Source organism: Protopterus annectens, chromosome 5.part0, assembly GCF_019279795.1.
Source record: "Protopterus annectens isolate FY-2018-M chromosome 5.part0, PAN1.0, whole genome shotgun sequence".
Taxonomy (NCBI): Eukaryota; Metazoa; Chordata; order Ceratodontiformes; family Protopteridae; genus Protopterus; species Protopterus annectens.
In genome coordinates, this window is record NC_056735.1 from 1,172,598,150 (window position 1) to 1,172,611,754 (window position 13,605).

General features: G+C 39.6%; 1 protein-coding gene across 1 annotated transcript in view; it reads right to left on the reverse strand.

Moving 5' to 3' along the window:
* Positions 1-13,605, reverse strand: part of ATR (ATR serine/threonine kinase) — a 1,835,177-nt gene that overhangs the window by 1,167,405 nt on the left and 654,167 nt on the right. The window lies entirely within an intron of this gene.

Genomic DNA, 13,605 nt, shown 5'->3' on the forward strand with positions numbered 1-13,605 from the left:
CATTCATACATCACAAAGAAAATATGAAAAGGTGCAAAAGATACAGTCACAAAACAGAAACTAGAGGGGTGCATGAGCAAGCACTCAGGCAAATGAGAATGCAAGGAAATTAGCAAACAATGTTGGAGGCAAGATCTTAAACAACAAATGAATTGAAAATATCCAGTCTGACGTATGGCTCCCATACATGCAACAAAGTCTAGAAGATTTAGGATCTTTGCTTGGAAGAGTTTACAAAGGTATTTTTATACCCCAAGCAGACTCCAAAGAATTTTTCCTCAGGTAGATTGCAAATGCTGGAGTTGTGATGGGGAAGAAAGAGGTAATTGGGAACAAATTTTTTGGGAGTGTAATGAGTTGGCACTTCAAAAATTCCCTAAAGACTACTCGAACAGAAATACTGGGTGAGCAAATTGGTGGAACTAAGGAAACTTTTTTTGAGCTATGACAGAGAATAAAAATTGTCTAGATGTAGTAAGGCCTTGCTGAGTTTAATCCTGATAGCTGCCAAAAAAGCCAATGCTAGAAAATGGAAATCGAAAGTCTAAACCAACCGTACAAGAAGTAGTGAATATAGTTAGAGAGAGAAAACAACTAGAAGTGGGATCTTTAGAACTGGGTAGAAGCAAATTACATAGAATAAAATGGGAACTGTGGGAACAATACATACAGAATAAAGTTTTGAAGGAGGAATGAGGTTTAAGGGAAGGCATGAACTGAATGAGCTTTGTAATGTTTGGCTGATAATGACTGGATAGATGGTTTACTATGACTTACACGAATGGCAGTTAGTCAAACGGCCGATGTTCGAAATCACAGTTTCCAAGGGTCAGGAAATTGAACCAACAGCAGTCGCCGGAGGTTAGTCGAGTTGCATGGTGCACATGACCATTTGACAAGCGATGTGCCGAGACTGTGGTGGGAGGTCGTGCTTCAGTGAGGAACAGGGAAGTAGCCCATTTTCTCACTGTAGTGTGATCTCGGAGTTGGTATATTTAATGTGCAGGGGGTGGGGGGGTGAATCCCCCTACATGGGGGGTGCAGGGGGGCATAGCTCACTGCAAAATAGTAGAAGTAAGCTAACACGGCTGGAAGATGGGAATGTCGAAAATGTCATATACACATTTTCGTGTTTACCATTTTCGACATTCCGGTCTTCCAAGACTTCCAAATTCAGCATTCTTTTCCGATGCTGCAACTGTTCGACCCGACCCCTTTCGACCATACCATAGATTATAAGTGATGTATAACGTTTACAACTGAAAAAACTTCAATATGGGTTGTTTTCATTTATAAACATGTATGGTTACCTATGTCATAAGTGATATTTTAAAAAGCGGTTTCTTCTTTAAAAAAGTATGCAGTCTGTTACATAGTCTCTGTCCCAATAAATATGAACAAACTGAAATTACTGTACCAAGACTTCTGCTTATATTCTCTTCTTCTCACTGTAATGAGAAGAGGTAGCTAGACGGGTTACATGCAGTTTACATTCTACCTGATGTTTCTATGCTGGTGTATTCTATAGTGTCCACTTTTTTATTTACCTTTAGCTATAAGTATAGTTAGCATTTGAGGAGTATGTTATAGTTCTCTAATGCTAAAAGTTACTGTCATACTCACTCTTAAAATCAAATTGATGAGATTTTCTTGCATGTCTTTTACTTTCAAAATGTAATGGAAAAGTGGTCTTAAGCAGGAACTTTCACCAGTACTGTCAGTTGTAATCCACATTTCATGATAAACTGTGAAAGGTGACACTGTGCTTCAGGGTATTAGCACAAAGTGAATACATGACCCTTTAAAGAAAAATATAAACTATATACTGGGCAAATGGACACGTCTTTTTCACTTAGTAATGAGAAAAGAAAAAAAGCATAGGATTAACTGTCTGATTGTTAGTGCAAAGGATTGCGGCCATTAGCTGTAAACAAGCTACTTCCTGTAGTACAAGGTTTGATTCCCTCAGCCTACATTTGCCTACCATGTGACCTCTAAAAATGCAGTAAAAGAAAATTATTAAAATGATTTAGAGTAAGTTTTTTGGCCAGGTGTTTCACCTAGAATATCACAGGAGATTCTAACATGGCCACTATTACATTTGGAGTGCACTATCAGAAATTCTAGTATAACTTTCTTTCTTTGTTTTTTTTTTTAGAAGTTATTTAAATTGGAATTTAAACTTTGTAGTATAACTGAAGAATATAATTAATAGTGTTTGGCAAATAAGGATCTCATTGTGGCTTTACTTTTCTAAAAGCAAACAATCACTCAATTTGCACATGAAAACTATTGAATATATTGTTAATAAGTCTAACCAACAAATACCACTCCATGGACACAGCTTAGATTAACAGACTGGCTACCTAAAGATATAACTTCTGGATATAATCTTAACAAATCATTGCATTATTTTCATTTAGATAACATCTCCAGTTTAAATACTGAAAAATAAACACTTTTATTGGTCTAAACACATTTCAGAACTTGTTTCATTATTCATAAAATTGGTCAGATTTCTCTTTTCAAACCATATTCAATATAAAATATAAACTGCATCTTGTTTCATTATTCACACATTGCAGATAATATTTTCTATTGCAAATGAAGTGCTATCAAGCAATGGAATCATAAACCTGATAAACTGCTGAACTTAGAAATGTTTAAGAAACTATAAATACAAAAAAATACAATAACATCTTTTAGAAATAGAACACAACAAAATATTTTACTCTGAGCTTACACAGGCCCCTTCAAGCCTTGGTTGGCAAATCCAACTAAACTCCATTCGCATAGTAGTGGAACCTGAATGCATCTATAGTGGTATTCCCCAATGATTCAACTCATGGTGGGTTAAAACTAATCAATTTTTTACTCAAATTATTGGTATACAAGTCAATTTTACATAGAGTCTGAATCCACTGTGTTTGGTAACTAAGCATTTGATTCTCTCAAAAAGGAATAGTATATTAGATACAAGTTTTGCTTTTCCACGTTATAGATGATTGCTAACTTTCACTTTGCTTCATAAATATGATTTTTTTCTGCTCAGAGGGCATGGATAATCAAGAAAAGGAGATCATTTTGAATACTGTATCATAATAAGGAAAAGAAAAGAAGAAAATGCTCTAGAAATGTGTATTTCCTCTCCTTAAAATCTCTTAAATCAACCTTACCATAAGCACTCAGTCTCTACTCTACTAAATTTACGATGACCAGGAAATCAGGCGTTACCTTTTCTAATATGTTATGTAAAGTCACTACATTCTGCATTATCATAGTGGAAAGCTTTATTTTCATAGGTTCACTGGTAAGAACTAGGCTAGCTGCCCTTGGGGCCCTTTTAAGCCTAGCTAATTTCCCTCAAAGGTGAGAATCAATCCCTGCAACTTGTATCTGTGATGCAAACAACTCATTATTCCAAACTCCAACCCCCTTATGCCAACCCACAATAGTGGTTCCACTGGGGAATGAAACCAGATCTTCTGGGTGTAAAGCGGATGTGATAACCACTACACCACAGAACCTCCTACAATAACATGACCATAATAAAACTCCTTCAAATCAACCAGCACTTTCAATAGAAAACCACATTAGACTTTTTCCACTTGGCCTCATATTCATGCAAAAGCAGCAAATACTTTAGTTTTAATTGTACAACTTCATAATATAAATGCAAGTCAGAAAAACTTGAACCTGTGTCCGTCTTTAATTGTTTCATGAAATAAAAGCCATATCCTCCATCCCATACATTATTATGCTTCATGGTTTAACTGCCTTCGAAACATTCACTGGACTTTTCTACTGGGAATGCTTGTAATGCATGCAGTAACAAGGAAAGAAAATAGTGGAAAGCCACTAGCACAAAAAGCATAAATAAATAGAAATATCACCATTAAAATGAAAGTCATTTGGAAGTAAAGAAACATTATCTAGATCCATTTACAGTCCAAACAGTTTCTAGCTACAAAATTCAGGATTTAACTTATTTTATTTCAGGGCTTATTAATATAATCTTCCAAGCTGTGTAGTAACCATACTTATTATTTACTGCGCTTTTCCTGCTATAAGCAGTCACACACATTTGCTGCAAAATCTGGGAAGGACTGCAATAATCACGTCTTTATTTTACTGATTAACCAATAACCTAAAAGCATCTCAAATTTATCCAACTGACATAGCCTACTAGTGTCATTCTATGGATTTGTTAAATATATAAACATCAGCTAGAAACAAAGAAACTGTCACTTCATTCTGTCCTACAAGATAACACAGTAAACTACTGCTAGGGTTTGTTAAGCACAAGGTAAGCAGAACAAGCGTGGACAATTTTGCCTTGTTCCCCTTAACAGACACAATGACAGACATTTCTGTATGTATTTTCATTCCAGGAACAGAGGCTAAACATATATACTGCCCTGCACATTTTGTTGAATTGACTGTGGCGATCTAAACTCTAGAAACACCTTAGTTAGTTAATATCTCTCCATTCTATCAAAGGCCTTCTTCACATCCAAACTTACAACCAATAATACCTCATTTAGTTGTGCATCCCTTACTACTAACCATGTTTTCAATATGTTACAGAATGTCTGTCTACACTTAAACCTACACTGAAATTTTCAATCAATCCTTGGTACTCCACTTGCCAAGATTAAATTTAGTGTTATTGTCAAAACATTGTTTAATAGAAGCACATTTCACAGTACTAGTGTATTAAATTGTTATGAACATTATGATGGCTGTGGATGTGGATCAGGTCATAAGTGAAAAAGATGTTATTTCTGGAAGAATAAAATGAACAGCAAGGTAAGACCATATGGCTGTGGCCAACATGGAATTCAGAGTGATGACAAAGGTGAAAGTGACCCAGTACAAAAAAATTTGGAATTGTTTGGAAGGGATTAAAACATGACTTAAGGCATTTATAAGGACTGTTGTTGGATATGCTAGACAACTGAAGTCATGCAAATCTAATGAATGCATTATTATAAGATCATATGTTGCCATGCAGCTCTTAAAAAAGCTGAAGTATGAGATAAGACATCTAAAAGGTACTGATATGGAGACTAACTGGTTTAACTGGAGACAAGGCCAGAATCAGATTTTTGAGACTGGGTGGTGTACTACAAGGCGCAGACTGCTTCGATTTTTTTTTAATCAAAGATGGTGGTTTGTACTTGATTTACTTGTTCAGCTTTATCTCCATTTGACTAAAACTACAGTAAACCTAGGATAATTATGTTCCTGTTTGTTACATGGTATGGAAAAGAAGAGGTATTATGGCAGCTGAGAATCAGGTGAAGAGAAGGACAACCTGACTACTCTGCCAAAATACACACACACACACACACACACACACACACACACACACACACACACACACATGCACACACACACACGCAGTTATAGTGTGTTAGTGGCTCAACAGGTACAACACTTGTCTTTGGTGATGGAAGATCAGAAGACTGAGGGTTCTATTCCCAGCTCAGCTGCTTGAATTTATTTCCAATACTGATACTATAGTGACGCAGAAGGGTGGGTGCTGCACTCTTGAGTGTGCCGTACTTTGGATGAAATGTTAAACCTAGGCCCCATCTGCCTGAGTTGGTGGTAATTCAGACAAATGTAAAAGATCCCATGGCAATTATTAAAAAAAAAAAAGAGAGTGGGGGTACCTCCCTGGTGTCCTGGCCAAATCTCCCCTAGTGAGTTATGAATACCACCTCTGGTCTCCCTTGAAAATATGCCACTGGCCTATCGAGACTAACCCTGTCAACAAAAGCATAAACAAAAATGTGGATATGAAGGACACATCATTCTGAAGTACAGAAACATTATTAAGATTTCTTAAATGTATTGTCTTCTGTGGTTGAAATTAACTCAGTCAGTCTCTGGAAGGCTTATAAATACTGGTAACAAGAAGTGTACGAGTCAACCATCTAGAGAAAGCTTCACCAGTCTTTCACACATTCTGCCATCGGAAAAGCAAAAAGAAGTGAAATGAATCTAACAGCTGCTCACTTTTACAGCTGTACTTAAAGTGTTCAATCACTCAGATTCATATGATCATGCATACACACATGTATACTATATACAAGAATACACATGTAATCATCTGTATCTACATATCTATCTGTACATACACATGCAGATGTACATTATATAAAGTACAGTTATTTAAAATCTTACCATAACAGTATTTTCTTACAATAGGGATCTCCTGCCAAGGTTAGCCAGATATTCAGCCAATATACCAAAGCCTTTAGGTTGTAATAGGGATGTCTTACATCACATGTATGCTCCTGTGCATGGTGGAGAGCACAGGGGTGATGTATGGATGTACCATCCTCAAAACTGAAGAGCCCCAGGAGGAACAACAGTCAAAGGAGAAAGTAGTAACATGCATCCAGAAGGAAAAAGAAATGGGGATACTGCAACAGTGAAGAGAAGGACATCTACTGTTATGGTAAGATTTTACACAACCTTACTATGTCCTTCTATATCACTGTTGCAGTTTTCTTTACAAGAATACAAGTACAAATGCTCAATCAGAAAGTTGGGAGGAGAAAGGCCCAGCAGAACCCTCAAGAAAGCCATGCAGGATAGCACTGGCAAATTCGTCTCTAGCCCTAGAAACAACATTCAACTTATGATGTTTGGTAAAAGTGTACACAGAAGTCCAAGTAGCAAAACCTTTGAAAAAAGCACATGAAGAAGCCACAGCCTTGGTAGAATGAGCCTTAATAGAAGGATGAAGGCTTTTCCTGTGAAAGGAGTAACAAAAGGAAATTGCTTTAGATATCCAAGAAGAAATGGTTTGCTTATAAACAGCCAAACCTAAAGACAAAGGATGAAAAGAAACAAAAAGCTGCTCAAGATTTACAAATGGCTTTAGTGCTATCCAAACAGTATGTGAGCTGTCTATGCAACTCAAAGGGGTGAAGAATCTCTCACTAGTAAACTGTGGAGAAGGGAAAAAATTGGGCAAATAAATACACTGATTAAGAGACAACTCATTAACCACCTTGAGCATAGGAGTACTGCAAAGAGACACCCTGTCCTTATCAAAAACAAAAAAGGGAGGAACAGCCATAAGGGCCTGCAGCTCAGACACGAGCCGGGCTGAAGTAAGGGCCAAAAGAAGAATAGTCATCCAAGAACAATGCTGCAAGAAAGCTGAAGCTGCAAGCTCAAAAGGAGCCTGATTCAATTTTTCCAGGACAAAATTAATGACTCAGGAAGGAAGGAAGGAAGAATAGGCTTCCTGGGAGGCATAGTATCAAGGATGCCTTTAAGAAATTGTTTGACCTCAAATCTAGAAACTAAACGGGAAGTCAAAAGGCAGACACAATGAAATGGCTGGCAGCTGGGCTTTAAAATAAGAGTATGCCAACCCAGCACTGAGCAATTCACACAAATAATACAGAATCAAAGGAACTTTCACAGAAAGTGGATCCAGGTTGAGAAATACACCAGAAAGAAAATCTGGTAGTGGGTTTCCTGGCCTCTTGCAAAACCCAAAGTATGTCCCTCAGAAAAAAAGATGCACTTGTAAAGGAATATGCAATCAGACACCTTATAAAATCCATCAGGTTTATAAGAAGCAGGGGGCTGGGAGACAAGAGCCTGAGAAGCTGCAGAAAAGGCATCTAAACAAGGAAGCAAGAACAGGAGGAACAGCAGAGGACTTGGAAGACTCCATTTGAAGGAGTTCATACAGTAATCTCCCTCTTATCTGGTCTCACTAGGACCAGACCTTAGGTTGGATAAACGAATGGCTGGTTAATCAGAAAAAGCATACAAAACAGCATTTACAGGTTATAAATCAGCTAGAATAACAGGATTTGTGTTAGTATGCATTTTTCTAAACAATATGAAGTCTAAAACTCAAATGTCTGCCACTGTTTAGCCTAGAGGAGGCAGAAGTGCTGTTCTTCTCTGTTGTCTTTTGCTAGGACTATGAAAGAAATTTGATGACTGGTTAAAGAAGAGGCTGGTTAAACAGAAGACGGATAAGAGGAAGTCTACTGTAATACCTTTTCTGGACATCTGAGACCTAAGTACACAGTCCCATTTAAAAAACTCCATCATAAGGGAAACCACATCACAAAAGTAATCCACTCTAAAGGAGAATGAGATCTAAAAGATTACTCTCTCCAGAACCAGAACCCAAGGGAGGGGGAATCTGGGAAGAATAGTTTGAGGATTCATCATCCAAATCCATATCCGCATCAGAGGAAACTTGCTCCCTAGGCCTCTTAAGAGGAGTCAAAGACCAAGGGGAAGCATAAACAGAGACCACCTGAGGGTGAGGGGGCTTCAAAGCCATAAGGATATTAAACAGATCCTGTGTGAAGTCCTACCATTCATGCTAAAGTTCTCTGGAAGCAGAAGAAAGATTCTTAGTTTTCTGCTACATTTTCAAGAGGAAGTCAGCCCTAAAGATCTTAGGTGGCTCGAACCCCTGACAACACTCTTAAGCGTAGTGGGAATCTCCTCCTTAACAAGGATTTATGGAACACTGCTAGGACCTTTTAAAATAATCAGCCGCGGTTTCCTCCTGAACATTTGCACGGATGTCTGCAGAGACCCTGGGAGAAACTGGATCCATGCCGGCCTCCAAAATGGTCACAGCAAAGGAATCTGATTGAAAACACAGGCGGTTCTCTGGACCATCAATAGCATTGAGAGAGATGTCCGGTGGAGGCAGTACAGCCAAAGAATTAGACTGAGCTTTCTTGGCCTTCTTTGCAGACGGTTGACCCTCAGGCCAGGGCCATTCCTACATAGTACCTTAACCTACGATTTATGACATTGGTTCTCTAAGTAAATGGCTAAAGAGAAGAGGAGAGACAGCTATGCAAGGTCTCTGGAACAAACGCCTGACAAATAGGACAAGACATATGGTAGAAGTACCTAAGCAAAAGAAACACTGCTCATGAGGATCCTTATGGGGAATGCCTCCACCACTGATATTTCCCCATTCTGGATGACATGAAACCAACAACCACAAAATAAAGGAAGATAAGAAAAAAAAATTCAATGGGGCACTTATGTCAAAAATGGCTTAGCAACCAGCAGATGAACAAGCACTTAGACCAACGACTGAATATGGTATTTGGACTAGTAGCAAAGTTGCTCTGAGGATGGTACTTCCATACGTCAACTTCATGCCCGTGCACAGGGAGCACAAGTGTGAAATACAATGTCCCAATTACAACCTAAAGACTTTGGTATACAGGCTGGATGCCGGGCTATCCTTGGTAGGGGATCCCTCAATATTTCTATTTATCGTACATATGTATCACTCACTGTCTAAATGTTCATAGGTTCAAAGCAGAGTACTAGGCTAACTGCCCTTGTGGGCCATTTTAAGCCTAGGCAATTTCCCCTCAAAGGTGAGAATCGAACACTGTACCTTGTGTCTGTAAGGTAAACACCTTAACCATTATACCAACCTCCAAACCCTAGATATATATATATATATATATATATACACACACACACACACACACACACACACACACACACACACACACACACACACATATATATATATATATATATATATATATATATATATATATATATATATATATATATATATATATATATATATATATATATATATATATATATATATATATATATATATATATATATATATATATATGGGGAAGTGACCTCAGCACAAGAAGCTGTTAGTAATTGGTTGTTTGGGACCATTCCTAGCTCTTTTGTAGTTCACTGCTTAAAATCCGCCTCTGCTTTTTTCTGGCTATACTGCTCAGACAAGCTCCACGTGGGTTTAGAGAGTGGTCCTAGCAGCAAGGAACTCGAAAAAGCGACTACCTTCTGGATTTAAGTATCTCTGCTTTTTTTTCACTGAAAATAGCTTCTGCTGCTTACTTTAAACTAGCCTGAACTGTTTTTTTACTGATTACTGCATTTATTTTAAAAACTGCACTTAAAGTTACATTTAGTCAATTTAGTCGAAAGTTTGCTTGTTTGTTTGTTTAATTGAACTGTGGAGGCTGCCCACTAAAGTGTGCTAGCCTGTGTAACTAATTTATCACTGTCTCTGCATTTTCTGTGTATTTCTGCAAAAAAAACAAAAAAATAATCCTTGTTTTCCCGCCTTTCTAGACTAGTTTAGACCAGTATACAGGCATTGCTGTATTCTGGGCTGTGGTGTAGTTCCTGTGTTGTCCATTACCTTAATTGGATAAAAGGAAGTTTCTTTGCTCACCAGTGGGAGTGGGGAGCCTTGAGCAGCCTACCTATCCTTGGGGGAAGTGACCTCAGCACAAGAAGCTGTTAGTAATTGGTTGTTTGGGACCATTCCTAGCTCTTTTGTAGTTCACTGCTTAAAATCCGCCTTTGCGCGGTCGTGCGCATAGCTCAGTGCCGGTTAAACTTTTTCTGGCTCCGCCAAGTCTGCTCTTCAATTTTTCCCTTAGAACTGTTCTACTTGCAATCTAAACAGCCTATACTCTATCTGAAAAGCTCAGCACTTGCTCCAAAAGCATTTTTTACACAGGTAAAGCACTCAAACAAACGAAAAGTACTTCATTCACCTAAATTCTGTTGAGTACCCATTTCCCTATAGGTCCTTTCTGACTCAGTTACACAGCAATCTTTTTCACTATTTCTAGCATGTCAAGGGTCAGTTGCTGGCGTCCTCTCCTGTTCAGCTGGTGAATCTGGGAATCTTGAGGCAATGTTACAATTGCCTCATGTACACAGACAACCCTCTCCTCCTCCCAACAAATACAAACATATGCGAGAGATGCAACTATATAGCCAAACTGGAGGCTGAGCTCTCTCAATTCAGTACTGGCAAGACCAGTCAGGAGAAGGTAACCACGCACACCACAAACCCAGTCTCACATAGAACTATCACAACTGCAAACCAAACACATAAACACACAAAAACATACTCGGAGGCGCTGATTAAAAATCTACCAAAATAACAGAGGCCTCCAAAGCAGACACCCAAGCAACCACCACCTCAAGACATAGCAAATGCAACACATAGTTCACAAAGTCAGTGTGCTAAACAGTCACAGCCCTTAAGGCCAAACAACATGCCAGACACACTTGTAATAGGTGACTCCATAGTCAGGCACACTGACGTCCCGCTCACCAGACTGAACAAGGAGAGGGTCACAGTAAGCTGCCTGTCGGGAGCTAGAATCCGCCACATAACACAAGCACTCAGGTCACTCCACAGCAAGTACAAATATGACTCAGTCATTGTACATGCCGGTGTGAACGACCTGAGACGACCTCCCTGGACTACATGAAAAAAGACATAGAGGAGCTCTCTGATTATGTAGCCCAGGCCGGTATGACCCTGACCCTGAGCAGCATCTTACCCTCACCAAGAATGATGCCACAGTACAAAGACAAAATGATCAGTTTTAACAATTGGCTTAATTACTGGCGTCATTCTAAGGGGATCCAGTGTCTGTCTGCTTGGGATGACATGCTTGACAAGCCACGCTGCTTCAAGGGATGGTTTGCACCTGTCACCCCTGGGCTTCTGGATATTGGCCAAGGCTCTTGCCACCCCATAGTGCCTTTTTAGGCAAGGCTCAAATGACAAACCTACCTCCCTAGAAAACACAAGTGGAAAAAACTAAGGGTAATGCTGCTCAATGCCAGAAGTCTAAACCTCAAGATGCACCCTCAAGCCCTCCTCAGTATGGAGAACATCGATGTCTGTGCAGTGACTGAAACCTGGTTCAAGGCTCCTGAGAGCACCCCAGCACTATCAGGTTTTACCTCATATCATGCTTTTCGCCCCAAAACTTGGACAGAACCACAAAAGGAGGGGAGTATCCATTTTCATCAAAGATACCCACACCTCCAGGTTAGTGGCAACGCACGAAGCATCGGAGACTATCCAGGTGCAACTAACCATAGGCAAAACTGCCTTACAGTTTATAGCATGCTACAGACCACCCTCTCAAACTCAGGAACCCCACACAGCCTTCCTGAAGACACTGGAGAGTATGAATGTCTCTCCAAATACCATCATTTTGGGAGACTTCAACTACCCAAACATAGACTGGGAACATTACTCAAGCCCCAACACCCTAGCCCAAAGGTTCTTAGAATTCATAAACTCAAATGCAATGGAACAACTAGTCACCATTCCCACAAGAGGAGAAAATATACTAGACCTGATCATCACAAACATGGGGACAAAATGCTCCACACCGGAAGTACATCCCTCTTTGGTAAGATCAGACCATAAATTAATCTCACTGGAAATCCACATCCCGACCCCACCCCCTGCACAAAAGACCACAGTGAAGAACTTCTCAAAAGCAAACTTCACACTTCTTAAGACTGAAGTGGTATCTTTCAAGGCCCCTGGGCCAGTGGAAACCACAACCCACACTGCTGAATCCTTTGCAAATGCCTTCTATGGGCACCTTCAAGAATGCATGGATCATGCAATCCCAAATAAAACCAAGACCCATTCCCCCAAAGGCAGGCGACCGGTCTGGTGGACCCCAGCCATAAACAAACTTTACAACAGAAGGAGGAAGCTACTACATGACCGAGCAAAATCCCTAAAAGGGAAGGCATCTCTGATCAGTACTAGCAAAAAACTACGATCACTCATAAAATCATCCAAGGCCAACTTTGAGAGAGAAATCGCAAATGACACAAAAGACCATCACAAGGCCTTCTTTAGCTATGTTAGAAACCTGGGTGGAAACTCCCAGATATGCTCAGAGTTAGTCCAAAATGACACAAAATACACTGAACCCACTGACATTGCCAACATTCTGGCAGACAGGTTCAACTACAAACTCTCGAGCTAAACTCTTACCCATAATCCCCTTCTCCATGTTACCTCAGATTGAGTTTGTAAGTCAAAAGAAGGTAGAGGCTACCTCTGGTCAAATGACCTAAGAGAACCGGATGGTGAGATCCACTAGAAACCACAGGAAGGGGAAGAAGGGACGGTTGTAATGACTGAACGAGGATCAACAATACAGATGGAACGTTATGGTAAGACATAGCTTCTTTATATGATATTGTTAATCCTCGTTCATTCCTTACGTATGGGACAGAATCCCCAGCTACCTCTATTCCTGGGAGGCTCTCATGGAAGGACATTCCTGAGCACCATAGAACCAAAAAATGCTCTTCCCCTGGAGGCCAAATCCAATTTGTAATGATTGATGAAGGTATGAGGAGTAGCCCAAGTTGCAGCTGCACAGATGTCATGTAAAGAAGCACTGGCATGGAAGGCAGCAGAAGTTGCCATTGGCATGGAAGGCAGCAGAAGTTGCCACCGACCTTGTCGAATGAGCCTTCATGGTAGTAGACAACGGAATATTACGTTGTGTATAAATGAAGGTGTCACAGTCTTTCAACCATCTAGCTAATGTGACCTTAGCAACAGTAGATCCTAATCTAGGTCCAGAATAGGCCAAAATAACTGGTCAGATTTACGAGAGGACCTTGTCCTGTTTAAGTAAAAATGGATTTGCCTGTGAATATCTAGGGTATGTAGGCAATACTCTCCTCTGTTTGAATGATTGGGAAAGAAAACTGGCAATTCAATGGTTTGATTAATGG